Source organism: Rhinopithecus bieti, unplaced genomic scaffold (assembly GCF_001698545.2).
Source record: "Rhinopithecus bieti isolate Rb0 unplaced genomic scaffold, ASM169854v2 scaffold_18477, whole genome shotgun sequence".
NCBI lineage: Eukaryota > Metazoa > Chordata > Mammalia > Primates > Cercopithecidae > Rhinopithecus > Rhinopithecus bieti.
In genome coordinates this window covers 237,466-243,835 of record NW_016809209.1, presented here as the reverse complement: position 1 = coordinate 243,835, position 6,370 = coordinate 237,466, and positions in this window count along the sequence as shown.

Here is a 6,370-nt window from a genome sequence, read left to right as displayed (position 1 = left end):
CATAAACCAGGAGTCTATTGATCTGGCTGATTAGAAAGTCTTCCAAGGCACCAGGGTAATTAGCACAATGTACAGAGTAGCAGTTATCAGCTTCATTGCTTAATTAACAATGTAAATATCTTTCTAAATGACATTTTATAATCCTGATTAGACCCTCTAGCGTTTGCCCTGTTTGCTGCTAATTCCTTCCCAGATGTATGGATAGTCAGATAGTCGTCTTTCTTCCATGCCTGACATCACATTTCTGTATCACATATGATAAAGCAATTGTATATGCCCCACATCTCCTCTTTTGTATCTAACTAAGGGGTCTGCTCTGCCTTCATCTCTCCAGCCTGAAATATACAGTCTGCCAATTGAATTGCCAATTAAAAGTACTTAATTAAATGTGAAAGGGGAGTTTTATCATGTTCTGGATTTTGAACTATTTTTTATTTATGTGCTTAGCAGGATAAGTCATCTTAAATTAGCATCACATTTTTTCCTCTGAAGAGCATGTGAGAAATGAGGCTATTAGGAGGAGAGGTTTAACACAATATTTGTGTACACTAGTCATGGGTGCAAAGACTCATCCCAAACGCATATGTTGCTTTGGCAAGCAGGGTTGTTCTTCATATTTATTTTATTTCCTTATCATTGCTGGTTGAATTAATGTTTCCCATAGAATATTTGGCCTGCCTAATCAGACATATGTGCAGGGAACTTGGTTGTTTTATTTAATTTTTACTTTAACTTCACCTATTATTTTCAGTATCAGAGCCATACTAAAAGATTATTGTTCCATGTCTAAGTTCCAAATGGCATACACACAAATCCTTATGGAGCTCTGGGGGTGGAAAGTTCAGAGTTCAGAGGCTCCTACTGTCACTGGAAAGACTGTTCCAAAGCTTTCCATTCTTGGAGGCCTGATGATTTCAGCTGGTGGATTATTCACTTCTGGTCTTGTTGCACCCACTAACTGTGTGATGGCCAAGGCAGTTACACATCCATAAAGTGTGGGGGGGGAAAGTAAAAAATAAGAAATTTAGTATAAACCAGTGCATATTATACTGGTAAAATGGTAGGAAAGGCAAAAATGAATTTTGGAGGAATTTGCTCTAGGTTTTAATTAACCATCTTGCCCTTGTTCCCCATTATCATTGATTTGTGTGATAAGTGCCAATTATATGTGTCATAAGTATACTCCTTTTTGCTGAAGACAAGAGATCTTATGTGTGATGCAAATAAGGGTTCTCAGAATGCTAATTTTGTAATGAGCCGATGCATTCTTCAAGGAGTTTATAGTCTAGAGGGGGAATAAAACATGTGCATAAATAATTACAATGCAAAGTAGGAAACTGGCGTGTCATGAGACAGCAGAGAGAGAATTATGGCCAAAAAAAAGGGTGGAGAAATAAATTATAGTTGAGAGATGTGGGAAGGCCTGTTTGAAGGTTGAGGGAAATTGGCATAAAAGCAAATTGAGAGTATTAGGTGTGGTTTCCAAAAGAGGAGAACAGCAGGGAGAAAACATAGAGGTGGGACAGCAAGGCATTTAAGTGGGGAACAAGAAGAGATTTGCCAGGGCCATTGTGGGAGTATGTGAAGCAGGAAAGCCCTGCAGCTAAGGTTGTAAAGATAAGTCAGGATGCGGTCACCATCACGCAGAACCTGGAATCCAAGGCTAAAACACCCGCACCACTGGCTGCAGACCAGGGATCTTTTTTTTTTTTTTTGAGGCAGTCTCCCTCTGCCGCCTAGGTTGGAGTGCAGTAATGGAATCTCTGCTCACTGCAGCCTCCGCCTCCTGGTTTCAAGTGATTCTCATGCCTCAGCCTCCTGGGTAGCTGGGATTACAGGCATGCACCACCATGCCCAGCTAATTTTTCTAATTTTAGTAGAGACAGGGTTTCACCATGTTGACTAGGTTGGTCTTAAACTCCTGGGCTCAAGTGATCCTCCCACCTTGGCCTCCCAAAGTGCTGGGATTATAGACATGAGCCACTGTGCCTGGCCCAGAAAGTAAATCTTTTAGGCTGTGTGAGCCATATTATCTCTGTTACAGTTACTCAGCTCTGCCATTATAGCACAAATGCAGCTATAAACAATACATAAATAAATGGGCATTGCTATGATAAAATATTATTTATGGATACTGAGATATGAATTTTATCTATTTCTTACATGTCACAACATGTTCTTCTGATTTTACTGTCTTCTACTGTTGGAGTAGGCAGGGGCATGAAGCTGTAACCATCTCTTCCTCTGAGTTTTCTTTACCCTTGGCCATATCCCCATCACCACAGAGGGCCAACTGTTGACTGAGCTTGGATCCAGTGGGTTAAAGCTGCAAAGTCAATGCATAGGGTGACTATGATGGTGCATGCATGCATCAGTGGTTATTACCAGGAACAAGCTTCAGTGCACAGCACTAGGGTAACATTCGAGTTGTGTGCTCCTGACAGACTCTAACACTATTTGATATTTAAAAAGAAATACCTGGCTGGGTGCATTGACTCACGCCTGCAACCCCAGCACTTTGGGAGTCCGAGGAGGGCAGATCAATTGAGATCAGGAGTTTGAGAATAGCCCAGCCAACATAGTGAAACCCAATCTCTACTAAAAATACAAAAATTAGCTGGGCGTGGTGGTGTACATCTGTAATTCCAGCTCCTCGGGAGGCTGAGGCAGGAGAATCACTTGAACCCAGGAGGCGGATGTTGCAGATCATGTCACTGCACTCCAGCCTGGGCGACAGAGCGAGACAGTCTCAAAAAAAAAAAAAAAAAAAAAAAAAAAAAAAAAAAAAAAAAAAAAAAAAAAAAAAAAAAAAAAGAAAGAAAGAAAGAAAAAGAAAAGAAAAGAAATACATAAGTCAAGAGTTTTGACAATCCATGTGTAGTAAATGAGGTATGCAGCCCTCTATTTTATGAAACCCAAGCTTTGGTACAATACATACTGACATCCCTAAACCACCTTCCCTGGGCTGAATTAGGTCTTTCTCTACATCAGTAGGCTAATAATAACGTCCATCCATTTCCTGGGTAAGGTTCTGTAGTTTCCAGCAAATGATTTTCTTCTTTCTCACCTTCTCTACCCCCTCAATGCTCCAACCTGCTTTGCAGGGATAAAAGGTGGAATGAGAGTGGGTTCAGGCTGGTGGGCCAGTGGGAAGCCTCTTAGCCCCCTCCAGCTCTCCTTCCAACTCAGATACTCTGAGAGTTAACACAGAGGTCAGGGAGGCCAGTTGACCTCCAGTTGAAACATTGAACCAGCTTTTCCCTTGGTGAACTGGATCAAAGCAGTTATCTATCTCATTTCCGAGTATACCTGACATAACAAAGGGCTTGTTAAAAACATCAAATAAAATGTATTTTTTACTGAATTTGAAATCATATATTTATGCTTGAGTAAAATTTATCTAATTCATCTCCTTCCCTTTCATCTTGCCTGCCATCTCTTCTCTTATCCAGAAAAGTCTTTCTTTTTTTTTTTTTCTTGAGATAGAGTCTTGCTCTGTCACTCAGGCTGGAGTGCAATGGTGCAATCTCAGCTCACTGCAACCTCCACTTCCTGGGTTCAAGCTATTCTCCTGCCTCAGCCTCCTGAGTAGCTGGGATTACAGGTGTGCACCACCAAGCCTAGCTAATTTTTTGTATTTTCAGTAGAGCTGGGGTTTCACCATGTTGGCCAGGCTGGTCTCAAACTCCTGACCTCGTGATCCACCAGCCTCGGCCTCTCAAGGTGCTGGGATTACAGGCATGAGCTACTGCACCTGGCCTCTTTTTCTCTTTTTGTTTTAAATTGAGGCAGGGTCTTCCTCTGTTACCCGGGTTGGAGTGCAGTGGTGCAATCACAGCTTACTGTAGCCTTGATTTCCTAGGTTTGAGTGATCCTCCCACTTCAGACTGCTGAGTAACTGGGACTACAGACATATGCCACCATGCCTAGCTAATTATTTTAATTTTTTGTAGAGACAGGGGTCCCACTTGGTTGCCCAGGCTGGTCTTGAACTCCTGGGCTGAGGTGATCCTTCCGTCTCAGCCCTGCAAAGTGCCGGTATTACAGTCATGAGCCACCACGCCCAGCTAGAAAAGTCTTTAATTTTAACATTGAACAACATATGGCAAGGAAGAGGTTAATCAGGTGACTAACTCACTTTACAACATTTTAAGGGACAGAAAATGAGCTATTACTTGTGACAACATGGAAGCCATTGAAAACCTTGTTAAGCAGTTTCAGTGGCACAAGATGGAAACCAACCCTATTGGCTGACGGGTAAATGGGGGAATGGTAAGTGAGAAATTAAGGCTTCCTGTGTAGACAACTCTAATGACGGCTTCTTGTCACTTAGATCTCAGTTTAAATGTCACCTCTTTGGAGTGATCTACAGCAGCCATCTGGTGACGACCATATGACCACATTTTATTTCTCTGCAAAGCACTTACTTATGACCTGATCATGTCTTCTTTCTTTCTTTGTTTTCTCTGCCCCTAAGACACCACACATGCACACTGATCAAAAGGGTTTTATTTATTCTGTCTCCCCAGAACCTAGAAAACAGCTTGGTACCTGGTAGGTGTTCATTTTTTTTTAATGAAAGGATAAAAGTTTGGCTATAAGGGAGAGTAGAGAAATAGAAATCTATCTGGTAGGAGATATGGAGCAATACCATATGGGTATGGAATATGGATATGTGTGTTTTTTGTTCATTTGTTTTAATGGGAACCCCTAGCCCATTGCTTGTCTGACTTTGATGTGCCTGGGAACCATCTTGGGATCTTGCTAAATGCAGATTTTGATTCTGCAGGCCCAGGTGGGAGATTCTGCATTTCTAACAAGCTCCCAGGTGAGGCCCAGGCTGCTGATCCATGAATCCCATTTTGAGTAGCAAGGCCCTGGACCACCTTGGTATGTTGCTTAGAAGGAACGGGTGGAAAGGGGGCGATCAATGAAGCAGGAGAGAGGGGATAACTGCAGGGGCAAAGATTTGAGGAACACACAGGGATCAAACCCAGAGAACCAGCAGAAGTACCAGTTTTCTTTTTTCATTTTTTTTTTTTTTTTGAGACGGAGTTTTGCTGTTGTTGCCCAGGCTGGAGGGCAATGGCACGATCTCAGCTCACCACAACCTCCGCCTCCTGGGTTCAAGCGATTCTCCTGCCTCGCCTGCCAAGTAGCTGGGATTACAGGCATGCGCCACCATGCCCTGCTACTTTTGTATTTTTAGTAGAGATGGGGTTTCTCCATGTTGGTCAGGTTGGTCTCAAACTCCTGACCTGAGGTGATCTGCCTGCCTTGGCCTCCCAAAGTGCTGGATTACAGGCATGAGCCACTGCACCTGGCCAAGGACCGGTTTTTCAAAGGCAGAAGGAAACTTTCCACAGCATATCAGGAAAGAAGGGGAAGGAGTGAGAAGAAGATCTGATGATGTCTATCTTTCAATGAGGTCCTCAGCTGAGAGTGAGGGTGGAGGTGGGGTGTAGGAGTTCTGAGAAACAGAGTTATTTTCTTCCTAGGCAGCATCCATTATGCCTTTGAGGTTTGGATCATAAATTTAAAGTAAAACCCATCAGCTCTGTTGTGTAATTTTCTCAGCATTAATCTTCTTGGGTGCAGGTTGGAGAAGGAGGATGATAGATTCATCCAGAGTGAGAGTGACAGAGGCCAAGAGGAACCAGGGAGTTGAGGGTGTTGGTAAGAGAGTGATTTTAATGGTGGATCACAGGAAGTGAGGCCCAGGCACTGGGTGGGATACTGCTACTCAGTCCCAGCTCTCACTCATGGGGCTCTAGGGCAGAGAGAGATATGACTGATATAATCACACAAATGCATATCTATCTACATGTACCCACACTTATATATGTATGTATTATATGTAAATGTCCATGTCTATGTAACTACCACAACTCTCAGTGCCCCACCCATAATCTCTTGTGCCTTACCACTGCAGTATACCTGGCTGATTTCCAACTACCAGCATCTCTATCTCTTTGCCTGAGATCATGGCAGGCCAGAAGTACCAGGGAGTTAGTGCCCCCGAGAGCATTGTGTGACCTGTAACTAACAGGAATTGGTATATAAATACCCCAGGTGGGATAACCAGGTGTGGGTTCCATACTGTTTCCCCAGCAGGACGAAGCTCAGTGGTAACTTGCTTGGGAAGGCTCTCTTTACAGGCTGCCTTCTTTTCCTTGCCTTACTTCCCTTTTCTCTTTCTCTTTCCTTCCTTCTTTCCTTTCTTTCCTTTCTTTCCTTTCTTTCCTTCCTTTCCTTCCTTTCCTTCCTTTCCTTCCTTTCCTTCCTTCCTTTCTTTCTTTCTCTCTCTCTCTCTCTCTCTTTCTCTTTCTCTTTCTTTCTTTCTTTCTTTCTTTCTTTCTTTCTTTCTTTC